At 43.7% G+C, this 18271-nt stretch overlaps 1 protein-coding gene across 1 annotated transcript in view; it reads left to right on the top strand.

Moving 5' to 3' along the window:
• srcin1b (SRC kinase signaling inhibitor 1b) overlaps positions 1–18271 on the top strand; it is a 179820-nt gene that overhangs the window by 578 nt on the left and 160971 nt on the right. The window lies entirely within an intron of this gene.

The raw sequence follows: 18271 nt of genomic DNA, 5'->3' as shown, positions 1-18271 counted from the left end.
TGATGTTCTGGCTCTGTGTGGTTGGCATCTGGGGCAGCATAAAAGAGAGCCATTGAAGGATGTACAGATGCTGCTGCCGGTCAGAGAGATGGAAAGAGTGATACGGACAATGATGCTGGTTTATAGACCATTTACTGGATGTTAATGCAGTGGTTTGAAAATACAGAAGCAGCAGTGTCCACTTGGAAGACAAGCAGCCAGCTGTAATGACAAAAACTAATTTGCATCGTAAACATAGACTGAGCTCAGTCTTTTTTCTTCAGATGTGAAAGTGGGTGAAACACTCAGGGATGGGTTTGTCCTCCTTTACATCTGCAGTTTAATATATACACATGCATTAGAGCCACAGAGCCAAGCATCTGTTTTTCTGAAAGATAAATCTCTGACTAGGGATGGGACATGAGGCCAGAAAATAAAATCTATTTTCTTCCTGTAATCGGAAGCTTCACAGCAAGATAGTGAAACATCTGGAGTCATGACAGTCCTGTAAACTCTGGCAGATGCACGTAGCTCTGGCAGGTGTAATACAGGGTGAGGGTACAAAGGGTGGTTTCGTGTAGTGGAAGCGAGCCGCCTTGTACGAAAACAATGTTGCAACATAAAAAATAAAAAAAATCACAAAATTTAATGAAATAACACATTACGCTTTAGAGAAAAACAACACAGGCACAATTGTGCCATTTATTTAATGATTGTGACGTTTCGGTAGGTCGTCACTTGCTGACTAAATTGATTTCAAACAAGATGCATCAGGATTTGAGTGGTTTACATTTATTGGGGGAAATTATATATAAAGTAACTCTTATTGTCCCAGTTTATAAATCTGTTGTGACTCAAGTAGGGTCACAGTGATATACCATGTACATTTGCTTATTTACGGTATAGAGACAGAGCGCAACGTGTCATAATCTGAAAGCCACGCCCCCAAAGGGGAAAGAGGCCCGCTTTCCTTTCGCTTCTTCGCTCGTTCACTGTCATTCTGCCTCCGCAGCCGCGCCTTCAGGTCTCCACGACTGAATTGCTAGCTAGCTAGCTAAAATTATTAGCTATAGCTAGCTAATAATTAGCTAATAATAAGATGGCAAAGGATTATTTTAGCACGCTGTGCCTACCAGAGATGCAACGGTATATTGATAAGCTTAATATTGTTGGTCTACCTCAGTGTCCCTTCTCCTTACCTTGCTCGTCTTGGAAAAAACATGATGTGGAGATTCTTCTTTAAGAAGATGAGCATTTGGATACGCTCAGCAGCCGTCAGCCTGCTCCTGCTATCAGCACACATTGTTGCTGGTAGATTGATACAAGTGCTAGAGCGGACCGCTGGAATGGACTGCTTGAATCGTGGAGCGCTGGGCTCAATTATAACAGAAGTTGCATTCATACTGTCAATGCTTTAGCTTAACATACATAAATACAGTTAACTGTTAGACAGTCAAATCAATCAAATCAAGTGGGCCACTTCAAAAAATGACTGAACCCAAATGAAAGGAGGCTGGAGCACTCAATAAAATTGCAGAGCTTTTAATAAGGTGCAAACAGACTGACGTTTCGAAGCTACTGCGTCTTCTTCAGAGTCAAACAGGTAGTGATAGAACAATGGCAGTTAAATACACACATCCTGAAACCCCAATGGTCTCTCATTGGTAAATGAGCAGTTAACTGTTACTCTAACAAATACATTTGGAGGGTTTGACAAAGTGTTAGCTGCACACATACTGTAGGCATACCGAGTGTCAGGATCCCACAGTTTCTTCCCTGTTAAAGCCTCATGTTTTATTGCCTGTATCCACTTTAGTCTTCTATAAGGTTCCGTTTTTCTGTGCGGCAGCTAGTCTTGCTCACCAGACCTTTCTCAAGAAAAGAAAGGTCTGGCTGGGCCGACTCTCACTTTAAGATTGGAGAAAAAAACACCCCGGCTGCTTGTATTTCTTTCAACCAATCACAATCGTTCTGGGCGGTGCCACAGCAATGGTGCGCTTACAAAAATATTGCTGGGGGAAACAGGTTTTGGTGTAACACGCCCACAAAAATATCGCCTACAGGACGCGAACCACAGCAGAAAAATGGCTACATCCCCGCAAGATCAAACACCGCAAAAGTTAGTAAAGGACGTGTTGAAAACTGCAACCGGAGGTGGTAGGGTGGGACTTTAGCGGGTGGCTCGTTCCGCCCAATGAGAGGCTGATCTATGCAGCGAACTTCCGCCCACTCAGACTACTCAGCAGCTGATAAAAGCTAAGCTCTGGGTTTTTATTGGCCGTGCAGCCCACCACACAGCAACTTTTCGGCATTTGGATTCAACTCAACAGGCTGGAAACAGAGGGGCAAAGTGTGAGGGGAAAGCGGGCCTCTTTCCCCTTTGGGGGCGTGGCTTTCAGATTATGACTCATTGCGCTCTGTCTCTATTGGAAAGATAATGGCAGCTGGATGGAGAATCTCCCTTTATGTTAGTTATTTTTACACAAACTTCCATCAACAAAATGGTTTCAGGTTTCAATTATAGTAATAAAATGTTTGTTCAACCAAAAAATAACCCTTCCATTTTCCCTCCCTTAAGAGTCCTTCTGATTGATAATAATATAAACTCTGTTATACTTTGATAACGTGAAATTGCGATATTTTCTGAGACATACCCTGAAAATCTCATGCTGTTGCAACCGTAGGCTCAACAGTTTACGTTGCCAGCTATCATCTATGTTACTTCTTGACATAAAGATCCAGTGTGTCGGATTTAGTGCCATCTAGTGGTGAGGTTGCAGATTGCAACCAACTGAAGCTCCTCCCGTGTGCCCTGCGTGTAGGAGAGCGATGGTGGCCGATGTTGAAATGCAAATGGCCCTATTAGAGCCAGTGTTTAATTTGTGCCCTGTGGCCTACTGTAGAAACAACATGGCGGTAACAAAAACACAACAATATTTATGTTGACTTCAAATGGGGCGTGTCTACTGTGTTTACAATGAGAAGGCTACACGTGAACGCCTCATCTTGTGGTATTCAAAAACTGGTAATTAGAAATTCTGTGAAAGCTCTGAGTTCATGAGTTGTGATGTGTTTGCTGACATTTCCAGAAATAGCAGACGCCATGGACGTTCACTTTTCAGTGGATGGAAAATGATATATTGTAACTTTAGCTGTGTAGAGTTTGTCTCTCCACGTTGGGATCGAGTTACTGCCCCAAGTGAAGAAGTTCAAGTATCTCAGGGTCTTGTTCACGAGTGAGGGTAGAGTGGAGCGTGAGATGGTGTTTGCAGTGATGCGGGTGCTTTGCTGGACTGTTGTGGATCAGAGGGAGCTGAGCTAGAAGGCAAAGCTTTCTATTTCCTGGTCCATCTCCGTCCCAGCCCTCACCTATGGTCATGAGCTCTGGGTAGTGACTGAAAGAATGAGGTCGCAGATACAAGCGTGTGAAACGAGTTTCCTCTGTAGGGTGTCTGGGCTCAGCCTTAGAGATAGGGGGAGGAGTCAGACATCTGGAGGGAGCTCGGAGTAGAGCCGCCGCTACTTTGCATCGAATAGGTCAGTTGAGGTGGTTGCAGGCACGTCCAGCTGGTAGGAGGCCCTGGGGCAGACCCAGAACACACTGGAGGGATTATATATCTCTGGTCTGGGAACACCTCGGGGTCCTCCAGGAGGAGCTGGAAAGCTTTGCTGGGGAGAGGGACGTCTGGGTGCTTTGCTCAGCCTGCTGCCTCCTCAACCTTGTGTTGACATTTCCAACGGCCTCATCTTTTATCTCTGTCATTATTCAATTCACTTCAATTTTATTTATAGCCTCTAGTCCAACATCACAAATCACAATTTGCCTTAGAAGGCTTTACAACACACAACACCCTTTGTCCTTGGAACCTCATGGCAGATATGGAAAAACTCTAGAAACACAGGAGGAGACAAAAAAGGTAGATGCTTTGGCGTTACCTGCATTGCGTGACCCACTTGCTAGCTTGCTAAATTGTTATCCTCTGTGGCTTCTACACTCTGACAGCGGCGTCCGTTTTGCTGTTGTGTACTGTAGCGGTGGTGCTCTCATGACTTGAATACTTGAATGCCAAACATGTTCTGTTCATGGCTTCAAATGTCGTAGCCACAAACTCATGAGTTCCATTTGAAGGCAGCATTATTTTCAGATGACTATAAACAATAATTAATTGATTTTATATTTCATTTCCCCTAAGTTCTGCACACTGAACCTTTAAAGTGCCTTTTTTGTGCACATTGTAATAACTAAATCATGCAAATTGCACAAAAGTTCTTGGTCATGTCATGGTTTATGATGCATGTCATGTAACTGCAGCGTGTCTGTTCTGACTCCCGGACAGAAAACTTTTGTTCCACGTTTTCACTCCCTTTTTTCTACATTGCCAAGCCCTGTGCCTGACAGTCTTTGAAAAACCCTCAAGGTTGTTCAGAATTCTTAAAACCTTTCATCCATCTGCACGATGATAAATAATTCTAACCTGTTGTCTATGCATTGTACGACATCTTTTAAGTTTTATGCCTTTGTTTATATTAACCACTTTGCGTTGTTCTGTATTTCCATACACAATAGGGCATACACAGTTTCTACGAGACAAGCAAACAGAGATGCATTTACAGGCCGCCATCTTTGCTTTTACACAGTTACAACTTGGTAAAAAGGTTAAACTCCTTTTTATTGTGCAGCAGATGGAGTTTTTTCTCTGAATCTGAATAGGCGTGGTAAAGAGATTCTGACGTTTGTAGAAATACCCTCTCCATTGTGTTTTGTTAAACAACCTCCTTGGCTTTTCAAAGATCACCAGGTATTTATCCTTCAGATAAAAAGGCACTTATCTCATGAGAAAGGCACAAGCTGGTACTACTGCAGCCTGACTGCAGGCTGGCAGAGTGCAAAATGGAGGTCCTCACCATCTTTAATCAGTATTGATTTACATGATACCCTCCAACACACTCACACTGCACAAATCTGTGTCGGAGCAAGAAAAGACTCGAGTCTCTTGAACATGTGGAGAGATAGGATTGGGGAAAAATACCAGCTATCTTAAAACTCAACGTAGTTTGGATATGGGGCTTGTCACATCCTGCACGCTGTCGCACTCGGAAATCGCTGAGAGGATTAAATCTGAACAGAGCGTTTTGAAATACAGAATATACAGTCGCCCTTGAACATCTCAAACTTATCTCTTTGTGCTGCATGACGGTGTGAGTCATGTCACCTCAATGACATGCCAGAGGAGAGGGGGCGGGTGGTGGTGGAGGTGGTGGCGGTGGTGTAGCAGATCAAGCGTGTTGGAATCACAAGTGACTGGGGAGCAAAAGAGAAGGAGAAGAGACAGGGTAGAGGATCTGTCAGAGAGCCGAGCAGCAGCAGCCAAACGGCAGTTTTCCCATGTCAGCCTGATCAAACTTGTTGACATCTGGAAGGAGATGGAAGAGAGACAGAGAAAGGGAGGGAGGGATGAAGGGCAGAGAGAGGGAGCTGCAGAGCAGGGGGTGTCGACATCTGAGGACTGATTGATGCGGTTGCTGCGGAGCCACCAGGTGAGGGTGAGCCGACTATAATATTGACTCAGGGATGTCGTTTCTCCCGAGAGCTGCGCTGCACTCTGACATTCAGAGACTGTGTTGCAGCTTCGTCCTTGATGTCGCTTCCTTTGACTTCCTTTCTGAGTCAAAACAACATTTTCCAGAAATTTGGTTTCAAGCGCCGAGACTGCAGAGACCCAAACGCAGCTTCCGACACCAGAGACTTCATCATTTTATAATGTGTAAGAAAGTGGAGAAGCTTCAACTGACAAATGACTCCATATTAAAAAGTTTTAAATATCTTCTCCTGCGCTGGAACCTTCTCTGATATATGAGGGTACTTAACCTGCTGACAGTTCAGACATCCTCATCCTCATCACCTCATCAACTATCTATTCACTTATTCACGCACGTAGTTGATTCATCTTTTCATCTGTGAAGTGCCCCAGAATATTTACAGATTCAAGGGATGAGTGAGTTCATCCATATCTGTATCTGTTCGACCAACTCAATTATCTGTATCCACATCTGTACTTGGGATGGGCGGAGTTTAAAGCAGAAGTAGGCAAGACTTAACCAGAAGTTATTTTAAGCCTGAAATTAATATATGATGATCAGAAGTTGCTCTGTTTTTATTTCTTAGAAAACTATTTACAGAACAATCTCAGGATTGATCTCCTGATCATATTGCACTCAGCTACCCAGATAAAGGTTTTCTTGCTTCACAAGTACGGATATTGACTCATTTCAATCACATTAAACCGCACTGGATACTCGTTTTATCAGTCTTCAGCTCAACGCTGACAGAACTGGTCAATTGATTATTCAGTTGACCGAAATGAATCGACAACTATTTTGATAATCAATTGTTTAAGTCATTTTTCAAGGAAAAAGGTGATATTTCCAGGTTCTCAAATGTGAGAATTTGCTGCTTTCCTTGGTTTACATCATAGTAAATTTATTTCTGGGGAGTTTGGAAATGTCAGTTGGACAAAATAAAACATTTGATGAAGTCTCTTTAAAGGGATAGTGCACCCAAAAATGTAAATTCAGCCATTATCTACTCACCCATATGCCGAGGGAGGCTCAGGTGAAGTTTTAGAGTCCTCACATCACTTGCAGAGATCCAAGGGGAGAGGAGGTAGCAACACAACTCCACCTAATGGAGGCTGACGGCGCCCCAGATTCAAACGTCCAAAAACACATCATTGAAACCACAAAATATCTCCATACTGCTCGTCCGTAGTGATCCAAGTGTCCTGAAGCCCCGACATAAAAAGTTGTTTGGAAAAACCTCATTTGAACTCTGTTTTTAGCCTCATTGTAGCCTGTAGCTCTGACTGCCTCTCTGGGCACCGCGCTCACGCTGTCAGACATCAATCAAACTGCAACTTTAAAACATCAATTAAACTTCACAAAAAGAATGCAAAATTTGTTTTTAAAAATTCAACACCTTTTATTCCCTCTAAGACCAGTTCAGATCTACACTGTACAAAAGAAATGGACGTTGCCTGCGGGTCTTAATAAACCTGCATTCCATTTAATGGCCAGCAGGGGGCGACTCCAGTCTGGTTATTTAAAGTCAACAAGGAACAAAAACGTACTTCTCTCTTGTTTCATTACCCCAATAAACATTTTCCTAATGAGTCTATAGTCTCATTTGTTAGTTTAAAGTACTCTTTAATAGAGCATGATGTTCAGTTTTTAAATCATGATCCCATTTAGAGTCAAATAGACAATAAAGTAGGGTACGCTATGCTTTAGGGCGTGGCTGCCTTGTGATGACACTACCATGGCGACTTGGCAATCAGGATAGAGGTGTAGAGTGTGTATCTTCCACAGGTCCAACTATGGTCAATCCTTGCTCCACAAAACTAAGATGGCGACATGGTGCAAAATGCCAAACTCAAGGCTTTAAAACCAACGAATGGACGACGACCTCTTTGTGTTTCACCTGTTTGTGGGTAGCGTCTCTGTTTTCCAGTGTTGGTTGGGACACAGCTCGTGTCTCCCAGTGTCTTCATAAAGTATAGACTCTCCTGTTTGAAGGGGATGAAATGGGTCCTGGGGCGACTGTGAGTGTAGAGCTGCCTGAGAGCAGCACCTGTGGAGCTGGCAGAGATTCAGTTTCTTGTTCAAGGACGTGACAGTAACTCTGCTCAGCGCTCGTCCCTGCAGCCTGTTTAAAAATACTGCTCCAACGTGATGCCATGGAAACTTGTTTGGTTGATAGAAAAATGAGCTAAATACATGCAGTTATTTTTATTGTTGGATGATACTACGAGAGGATTTTAAGGGCTGAAGCCTCAGACGAGATTTGGGGATTGAGACGATTTTTAGTGTATAATTAAACAACCTTGGAAGCAACGAAAGATTGACGACACATCACAGCAGAGAGTTATTAACAATAAATCCTGTTCATTTGGCTCTCTGTGGCTCTGTAAAGCTGACCCAGGATAATCTGGCAGCCTGTCTGTGGATGTTGTTTAATTTATTCAGCAGAGCTTTTGGAACTAAACAGAGCTGATCAAAAACCCAACTGCAAGGTGGTTTAAGATGTGGAGCCAGTGAGTTGGATGTCATGATGAGTCTACTCCATTCAGAATGAAAACACATTTCTGGTTTTGCCAGTTGTGTCTGGTAAAGACATGAAGAAACTCTGCACATTTTTGTTTCTGGGACAGTCAGATCATCTTTTCATCCACTTTGAAATTTTACTGATTCAACCCGCTTTGGCCTCAGAGTGCATCTGACTTATTGTTTACAAACGGAGACTGCTAACATGTAGTGGGAAATCAGTGGCTCAGGAACAGTGTGTAAGTTGTAGGGAGATTTAGCGATGATGTCTGGTGGTGAGGACTGCAGATTGCAACCAGATGAAACTTGTCATTGTCCAGGAGGTTTTTACCGGGAGACAGGTTATCTGCAGAGGACGGTGATTTAAGCAGGATTTATACTTCTACATCGAATCTGCACCGTACCTATGGCGTATAGGCTCTGCAGAGATGCATACCCTACACCGTAGCCTCTCCTCAGAATGTAACCGCATGTTGCAGCGACGGAAACCTTCTATGTGCTTTTATCAGCCAAAACCATGTTCCCTCAGTGGAAACAAAACTTTTATTTACTTTTAGTACACAAATAAAAAAAACAATAAAATGTGAGGACTATAAAGCCCCCACAAAATGGCTTTTGAAGTCCTGTGTGATTTATCCTGGGTTCATATGAGTAGGGAAACTCCACTAGCCGCTAGGCTAATTTATGCAATATAAAAAAAACGGCTTATGCTAATAACATTAGCATGTTGTCTTTGTTTTGAAAACGTTCTTAGTATGGGACAGTTGTTGTGTCAGCTGTAAGCGAGCTGAATTTTGTAATGTTACCTTTGTTAATGTTGCTGTTTGTGACTTCATGTGAGTAGAGAGAAACTCCACTAGCTGCTAGGCTAATTTATAAAATGTAAAATTCTGTTGGCTGTGCTAATAACCAACACATGCCTTTAAACCAGTAAAAACAATACAAAGCTGTGTCATGTTACATGAGAGTGTTTCTCGGATGCTGTTTCACGTGTCGGAGATGGGCCCTTACCCCCAATTTCCACATACTCCGTCAGCGCACTACGTAGCAAATACGCTCCCATTCTAGGGAATAGCTGCATTTCCACAGCTGCATGGCGCTCCGCTTCGTCGGAGATACCAGGTACCAGATGCCAGGTCTGTTTTTCAGCGACTACGCTTCCATTTCACGTCAAGCCACGTAGCTCAGATTGCACCAAACCGGAAACAGAACGCACACAGCATCCGGTAAATTTCAAAATACAACGACGGAATGTAAACTCAAAATTTGTTTTAAAATCGTGAAGTAATGTTGATGTGAACAGCAAGGCGATCTCAAGTTGAACTTGTTTTCTCTCTTTCTCCTTCTGAATGAACTGTTGTTTTGGTCTGGCTCACACTTTATCAATTGCTTTTTATCGCGTTCCCACGTGAGCTTGCGGCTCCGCTACACTGCGCGACACTCCAGAAATGCGTCCAGTAGGCGAGGGTACATGTAGTTGGTCGCTCCAGATCCACGTAGCTTTTACACTAAAGAAAACTACACTACTACTATATTCCATTTCTGCCAGTATGTCCCTCTAAATCCTGCACACTGGACCTTTAAACTTGTACTTCCTCCGGCTGATTCAGGCTTCAGACGAGCACACTGACAATACAGAGGACTTTGAGGACTTTGAGAGGAGGATAGAGGATCATTTTAAAGAGAATCCTCCTCCTTCTGTTGTTGTTGTTGTTGTTGGACAGATGCTGATGACTGTTATATAGCATTGCTTGCACAGGGAGATTATTCTCTCTTAGAAAAATAACCAGGTGTTTTTATGGGCAAATCCCTCTGTATGAAGACGAATGATATTCACTAGGCTCGGGGAGAAAAAAGTCAGACAATAAAAAGTAGGATAAAAAAGTGAAGCAGCCTTTTATGCTTTTGTCATCAGTATTTTGTGCTCCAGCCTCCTGAAGCTGTGTACAAGTGGAAGAAAAATGGGGGGAATAAGCAGAGAGAAGCCTCTGCTGGAAGCGACGCTGGTTTGCTTTTCTGTAGTAAATCAGCTTAATTGCAAAGTACTGCGTCACATTTTTTCTCTGTAGCAGCCGCTCACATTTTCTCCTCCAATCGACAGCTGCTGGACATAAAGTGCTGATAATGACCTCAGGTCTGCTAATGTGGGCACGCTCATGTGTTCTCACTGAATCTCCTCTGCACCAGTGAAGGGCCAGACACTAGACAACATACAGTATCTATCACGGCAGTGACACGTAATTTTTTAAATGATCCACACACACACACACACACACACACACACAGACACACACAGACACACACACACACACACACACACACACACAGACACACAGTCCTCATCATTGGCTGCCTAATAGATTCCTGCAGTAGTGTATGATCCTCAGCTGTGGGAGTGACATGACAGAGACATGCAGCTCTCTGATGGTTCCCCACATCTCTGTGTATTTGTGAGCGAGTCCATTGATGGTTTAAATGTGATTTTATTGCGTTTCTACTTTATTAGACAGAAGGATGGATGAGAGAGAGGTGGATTCTAACATCACAGCAGGGTTGGGCCGTATCACGATACTGTGCAACTGAAGAAAGATGTCGAACAGTACAGATTTGGCAATGACATTTTGACTGCGGGAGATTTTCAGAGCAGCCTATGTAGAAAATCAAGGCTGGATTCTTGTGTGATCTTGCAAATCCAGCCACAGAGTCCTGCACTGGGTCGGGTGCCTGATGGGTAACCCACAAAAAGCTGTGTGAAGAATGAAGGAAAAAAAGAACATATATAAAATTCAAAGGTACGGGCAAAGACAAAAATGAACTACACACGGTGAGCACTGGGTGAGAACGAAAAATGAATATTCTTTTAGTTGTCAGAATAAAACAAATAAAAAGATGTGCAGTATTTGTGGAAATATTCTAACATCTAAATCTCTATTATCAAGCCGCAGTTCCTTTTATTTTGAAAGTCAGTGACACAAGTGTAACCTTTGACCCCGTGGTGACATTGGTCACCGACGTGGAGGACTCCAGCCATGAAACTTTGCAGCCCGAGGATGAGGTGGCAGCCTACATGGAGTTCAAGACACCCAAGGAGGATCCTTTGGAGGTTTGATGGTGGTGGAAGGAGCATGCTAACATGTTTCCTAACCTGGCAGTGACTGAATGTTTTCACCATCTTGTCATCGGGCGCAGCGAAAGTGAAAGAGACTTTTCCTCTGCTGAAATTGTAATTGAAGAACAGAGAACCCAGCTTAAAGGGATAGTGCACCCAAAAATGAAAATTCAGCCATTATCTACTCACCCATATGCCGATGGAGGCCCTGGTGAAGTTTTAGAGTCCTCACATCACTTGCGGAGATCGGCGGGGGGAACGGCTAGCACACCTAATGGCTGACGGCGCCCCAGACTAACGTCCAAGAACACAAAATTGAATCCACAAAATATCTCCATACTGCTCATGCATAGTGATCCAAGTGTCCTGAAGCCCCGACATAAAAAGTTGTTTTGAAAAACGTCATTTGAACTCTGCAGGCATCGCCAATTCCCAGTCCGAGCAGCAAAGACTTTCCTCATCCGTTGGCATTGCTTTGCATTTGAAACAACTACACCACCAGGTTTCCAGTGCTTGACTCCGGTATTCTGCGGCTGGCTGAGGGTTAGGCTCATGAGCTGTGGCGGCTGCTTCGTCCAGTAGCCTGAGTTCCGTCCGTATACTCGGGCTCAAACAAATACGGCTCAACAAAGAAATGCTGTTCCTCCTCAATTTCAAAGTCTTCAGACATGTTGGGCTGTCCTTTGCTAAAAGACCGTAGTGCAAATTATCTTGTAGCTACTGTGGTTACTGTTGTCTCTCCTTGCGGTGCACGTGTCACGTGATGTAAACACGGGTGAGCAAAGCTCATGCTTTCGCTGGTCTCGCGCAGGCGCGCACACGTAAGCGCGGTGCCCAGAGAGGCAGTCAGAGCTACAGGCTACAGTGAGGCTAAAAACAGAGTTCAAATGAGGTTTTTCCAAACAAGTTTTTATGTCGGGGCTTCAGGACACTTGGATCACTATGGATGAGCAGTATGGAGATATTTTGTGGATTCAATTATGTGTTCTTGGACGTTTGAATCTGGGGCGCCGTCAGCCTCCATTAGGTGTGCTAGCCACTCCCCCCGCCGATCTCTGCAAGTGATGTGAGGACTCTAAAACTTCACCAGGGCCTCCGTCGGCATATGGGTGAGTAGATAATGGCTGAATTTTCATTTTTGGGTGCACTATCCCTTTAATGTGAGTGACTGTAGCCTGTGTGTGTATAATCACGGGTCAAGCCCTTTTTAAACAGGAGTTGTGCAAATTTGCAGGAAAGCCCAATCAGTCTTTTTTCAGCATTGGCAGTATAAAAACAAAATCGGGGAGTGCAGCAAAATGCCGCCTACCTACTTTTGTTTATACAGAATGTGCCTTTTTCTGGGCAATGGGGGGCGTGAGCAAGTAACAAAACGTGTAGCTCAGCGTGTGACGTAAACAGTGACGTGGGAGGGAAGCCGCGGCTGGTCAGTCCTTCGGTGATTCTCTCGTAAGTCGGCCCGTCCTTCACCGTCCCCGTCATCTGACGGTTAATGGCCTCTTCGTTTGCGAGGACAAGGAGGGCGCGCAATTCCTTGTCTCCCCAGTTGCTCATCTTTACAGTGTCTGTCAGGTTTGTGTTTCCCTCTTGCTAATAGCTGCTCGCTAATTCCTGCTATCAGCTGTTTCCTGTTTATCCACCACCAGTGAGTTGCACGTGCGGCGTCATCAACAGCTCCTCCCACAAGTCATCAACAGCCCCTCCCGTGGCAGAAGGCCGCCTCGGTCTGTTTAAACTAAAAGGGTTCCACCAATATGTCTACCCTACGAGGCGGAAAATTGGGCACCTCGGATCAACTCGCCAATCCAGCTCTGTGTGTCTAAACGCTCACAGCTTGCCGGCAAAACGGCCCAACATTCACCGACAATCTGGCAGTGTAAAAGGGGCTTCAGGTTGCAGGACTTTGACTTACGCCTCGTTTCCACCTATGTATGTTTACGGAGACGAGGCAACTGGAAATCCATTCATTCCTGTAGGAATGTCCATGATATCAGATGTGCCTGCAAAACTTCTCCCCTCTATGTTATACTGCTAAAAATATGGTTCTACATTCAGCTGCTCATCCGTCTTCTTAATTAAAAATTTTGCAAAACATACCACGTACCTGGCGTGACAACATCTTCATTTACTTGTTGCTGTGCAATATTGTTCCTGTTTCTGTCCTGGTGATGTTCCAAGTGTATATTCCAAACTATTGCATGGTAAAAAACTGACAAAATTAGCCTCTCTTCATGGCTACAGGTAGTCTCTGTCAGGTTTCTATCCATCTGTAAAGAAATGCACTTCCTTGTGTTGGACACTAGAGGCATCATCTGTGTATTTAGGGACCTACGGGCACCAGTCACATAGCTAAGTGGAAATGAGGCGTTAGACATAATGAGGGGTAACAGTTGGTTCTGTTACTGAGCTTCATGGGTATGGGCAAGTGCAGGTTTCAAAAAGGGACCTGTTCAGGACTTTGGCACAAGGTAACATGATGTGGGCAGACATGGAGGAGAGAGCAGCTTTAACTCAAGTTTGGAAGTTCCAGATAAAAGAAAAAAAACAATCAAATCCTCTGTTTTCCTGTGTTTGGACCAAAAACAGCCCTGCATTAAAAATGCAAGAGGCTGTGTCAGTGGTGGATGAGCTGCTGCAGGTACCAGTGATACAATCCAGGAAGTCCACTTAGAGCGATCCATCTTTTAGTTTGAAGGCTTATGAGATGCCAGAGCGACGCTCAGTGGGACATAATACTGTGAGGAAGGATTTTACAGCTCATGGAGACATCATTTTATCTGTTGTTGAAATCTACCTGGAATGTGTGCAATCAGGTGCAGCAAGAGTTGTTTCAACTGTATTGGCAACTTTGCTGCATCATCGCAGTGGTCCTCTTCAAATGAATGAGGGGGCTGTGTTTTTTGCAGGCAGGGCTTAAATCTGTCTGAACACAGCTTTATCTGTCCATGACAAAGGTATCAGTGTAAATCCTACCCCAGGACATCTCAGGTGCATAGTGGACACCTCGGGCTGTTCAGTTATCAGGAGCACTGTATTGATCCCTTGAAAAGAACTCCAGCGATTTAAACCTGCACTTCTGAGACTTTTAGACCTTTTTCAGACTCCCAGCACAAATCTGTTTTTGGCATTGATTTTATAAAGTCTGAACAGCAAAGAAAAAAAAAAACACACAGATGAAATGTTTTGCAAAAAGGACACATTTGCAGGTGGTTGAAATGTGATTTCTATCAGCAGATGCAGATGTGACAGACGCTCCAGCTGGAATTTAAATTGACTTTTGCATTCTGAATCACTGAAGCAGAGCTTTTTTAGTCGAGCCAGGGTGAGTCTGTCTGACCACGAAGAGGACTGATTGAAAAATTCTGGCATACTGGAGACTTTAGAAGATAACTCTGGGGTTGACAATGTACGATATACGACATAACGTTACCAGTGTTGAATATCTTTGGAATACTACATGCGAGAGACTTACTGGTGTCAGCCCAGAAGCTAACCGTCACCTTCACACCCCTTTCAAAAGCTTTGTGATCCAGCCTTGAACTATGGTGTCTTTTTGGAGACTTTGTAAAATATATCCATAATGATAAATCTGACAGTTAATGTGTTCTATGACCATTTATCCATTTTCCCGTGTTGAAAAACATATTTAGCTTCCTTTTTTCATTCCTTGACACTGGAAAGCAATGTCACCAGCGTAACTACCATAAACTATAAAAATAATGGACATAGCTAGCGTGACATCACCCACTGGTTTGTGGAGTCCTGTTATGAAGCCTTGAGTTTGGCATTTTGGCTGTTGCCATCTTGTTTTTGTTTGGAGCCAGAAGTGACCATATTTGGACAAGAGGGCGGAGCTGTGGAGGAGCGAGGGTGGATCTGACTGAGAAGCTGGCGACACTGTCAGCAGACAGCCTGTCACTCAAAGCAGCCCTGCCCTAATTATGTGTAACTTTAAGCCTTCATAAAATGTGAACAGGTGAGTTATGCACAAATTCATCCCCGTACAGCCGTCATGATTGTTGAAATTAGCTGTAGAGACAAACCGTTTCTTGTACCAGGCTGTAAACATGTTTATTTCTGCTGTAGTTATGGACTACGATGACTGACTCGCTTCTGCAGCCAGCCCCAAGTGGCCATTAGAGGTACTGCAGGTTGCTGCTTGGTAGCTACGTAGTTACTGACGCCTACATCGTTACCACAGCAACCCATGCAGACAGGCTGTTGATGTCATGAACTCAGAGACTCTTTATCTGATGACATAGTTTCTCTAGATGGCATTGCTCTGGCCTCTAGCACTACCGTAAGAAACCTTGGAGTAATATTTGATCAAGATTTGTCTTTTAATTCTCATTTAAAACAAACCTCACAGACTGCATTTTTTCATCTGCGTAATATTGTGAAAATTAGGCCTATCCTGACCCGAAAAGATGCAGAAAAATTGGTCCAGGCTTTTGTTACCTCTAGGCTGGATTATTGTAACTCTCTATTATCAGGTAGCTCTAGTAAGTCCTTAAAAACTCTCCAGCTAATTCAGAATGCAGCAGCACGTGTACTAACAGGAACTAAGAAACGAGATCATATTTCTCCTGTTTTAGCTTCTCTGCACTGGCTCCCTGTAAAATCCAGAATTGAATTTAAAATCCTACTGTTTACTTATAAAGCTCTAAATGGTCAAGCTCCGTCATATCTTAGAGAGCTCATAGTGCCATATTATCCCACCAGAACACTGCGCTCTGAGAACGCAGGGTTACTCGTGGTCCCTAAAGTCTCCAAAAGTAGATCAGGAGCCAGAGCCTTCAGCTATCAGGCTCCTCTCCTGTGGAATCATCTTCCTGTTACGGTCCGGGAGGCAGACACCGTCTCCACATTTAAGACTAGACTTAAGACTTTCCTCTTTGATAAAGCTTATAGTTAGGGCTGGCTCAGGCTTGCCCTGTACCAGCCCCTAGTTAGGCTGACTTAGGCCTAGTCTGCCGGAGGACCCCCTATAATACACCGGGCACCTTCTCTCCTTCTCTCTCTCTCTCTCTCTCTCTCTCTCTCTCGTATCCTATTACTGCATCTTGCTAACTCGGCCATTCTGGATGTCACTAACTCGGCTTCTTCTCCGGAGCCTTTGTGCTCCACTGTCTCTCAGATTAACTCATATCACAGCGGTGCCTGGACAGCGTGACGTGTGTGGTTGTGCTGCTGCCGTGGTCCTGCCAGATGCCTCCTGCTGCTGCTGCCATCATTAGTCATTAGTCATACTTCTACTGTTATTATACACATATGACTATTGTCACACATGTATACTGCCAGATATTAATACATACTTTCAACATATTGTACCACAGTAGCCAGAACTATAACTATAATATTATTACTTTCAATAATGTTGTTGTAAGCTACTGTCATTACCTGCATCTCTCTCTCTCTCTCTCTCTCTCTCTGTCTCATTGTGTCATACAGATTACTGTTAATTTATTATGTTGATCTGTTCTGTACGACATCTATTGCACGTCTGTCCGTCCTGGAAGAGGGATCCCTCCTCAGTTGCTCTTCCTGAGGTTTCTACCGTTTTTTTTCCCCTGTTAAAGGGTTTTTTGGGGAGTTTTTCCTGATCAGCTGTGAGGGTCATAAGAACAGAGGGATGTCGTATGCTGTAAAGCCCTGTGAGGCAAATTGTGATTTGTGATATTGGGCTTTATAAATAAAATTGATTGATTGATTGATTGATTGAAATTGATTGATGTCTGGACACAGACACTGTGATCTGATCACTTGCAGATAACAGACACTCTGTCTTAAAGATCTGATTTGAGAAAAAAAAATCTACTTTGCATGCAGTCTGAACGAAGCCTTCGTCTCTTGACTTGCAAAAACACTGGATCCTACACTTCCCATAATGCAAATCAAAGCTTGAAAGTTGCAACATCTGTTTAGCCCCTTTCCTACTACACAAAATACCCACTAACACCCGCCAACATTTGGCTTTTTAATGTTATGAGAAAGGTTACAATTAGCATTCATACCCAGGTCAAATGACTCTGTAGTTGTCACAGGTATTTATCAGCTCTGACTTTTAAGCATTTTTCTGTTGTTATAGCGCCACCCAGTTGCCAATTAGAGTTAAATTTCTCCAGTCACCTTGAGGCGTCCTGTTCTACATATCTACCAAGTTTAGTAAAAATCCATATGGCGGTTAGGCCTAGATAAGAAATGAGCTCTCTAGCGCCCCCATTTTGTTTGATGGGGTCAATAATGGAGGGGTCCCCTCAGATTATGTGTGGTCATATGCCTACAAAGTTGCGTGGTGATGGGTGAAACCCTTGAGATGTTATACACCTTTATGTGATGAGCCACGCCCTCCGCAATATTCATTGCCTTATAGAAGCTCAGTTTTAGTAAGTTTTCCAACTTTTGCCAAGAGGGAACTTTAGATATTGGTCCCTAGATTATGTTCACCCAGTTTCATGCAGATCGCTCAAACAGCTCTGGTCTACTGGCAATGGGAAAGGAGTCTGTCGCCAGTTTTTTGAGGATCTCCCATCTTTAAAAAGCCTGTGAGTAGTGCTAATGTTGGTAAAGAGGAATCAGTCAGCCCCTCCCTGCCTGGTAAAACTCCACACCATAGTTTTGTAACGCAGGCTCTCTGTTAGAAGAAGTTATCTCCACCTCGGTGACGTGTCCTGCATTATTTCCAGAGCTCCTGCAGCCACAGAGGACATTATACAAGTGTTTTCACAGGCTGAGCAGTGCTCGCCGTGACCAGTAAATTGACTTTGACATGTAAAATTGGTCAAGTGCCTCTTTAAGTCCCACCAGGGACTTGTTCCATTAGTGCAACCTATAGATCTTCTCACAGCAGACATTTTTACTCATCTGACACAGGTGTAACTAATAATATTAATAATGGCTTCAGTCTGTTTAGCAGTCCAGAGTCCTGCTGTTGGCACATACACGCAGGCTCCCGGGGACCGCTCACTAAATATAATGTTAATATCATTAGTTACACTTGTGCTTTTCCTGCTTTATAAGGTCAAGATGTCTGCCGTGAATAAAGGTTTATTAACAGAGCTGAGGACTCTTCTCTCAGGTTGG

The sequence above is a fragment of the Epinephelus lanceolatus genome, chromosome 21 (assembly GCF_041903045.1).
Source record: "Epinephelus lanceolatus isolate andai-2023 chromosome 21, ASM4190304v1, whole genome shotgun sequence".
In the NCBI taxonomy this organism is placed as follows: Eukaryota; Metazoa; Chordata; class Actinopteri; order Perciformes; family Serranidae; genus Epinephelus; species Epinephelus lanceolatus.
Note: the sequence above shows the minus strand (reverse complement) of the source record. Positions and strands in the feature narration are given on the sequence as shown.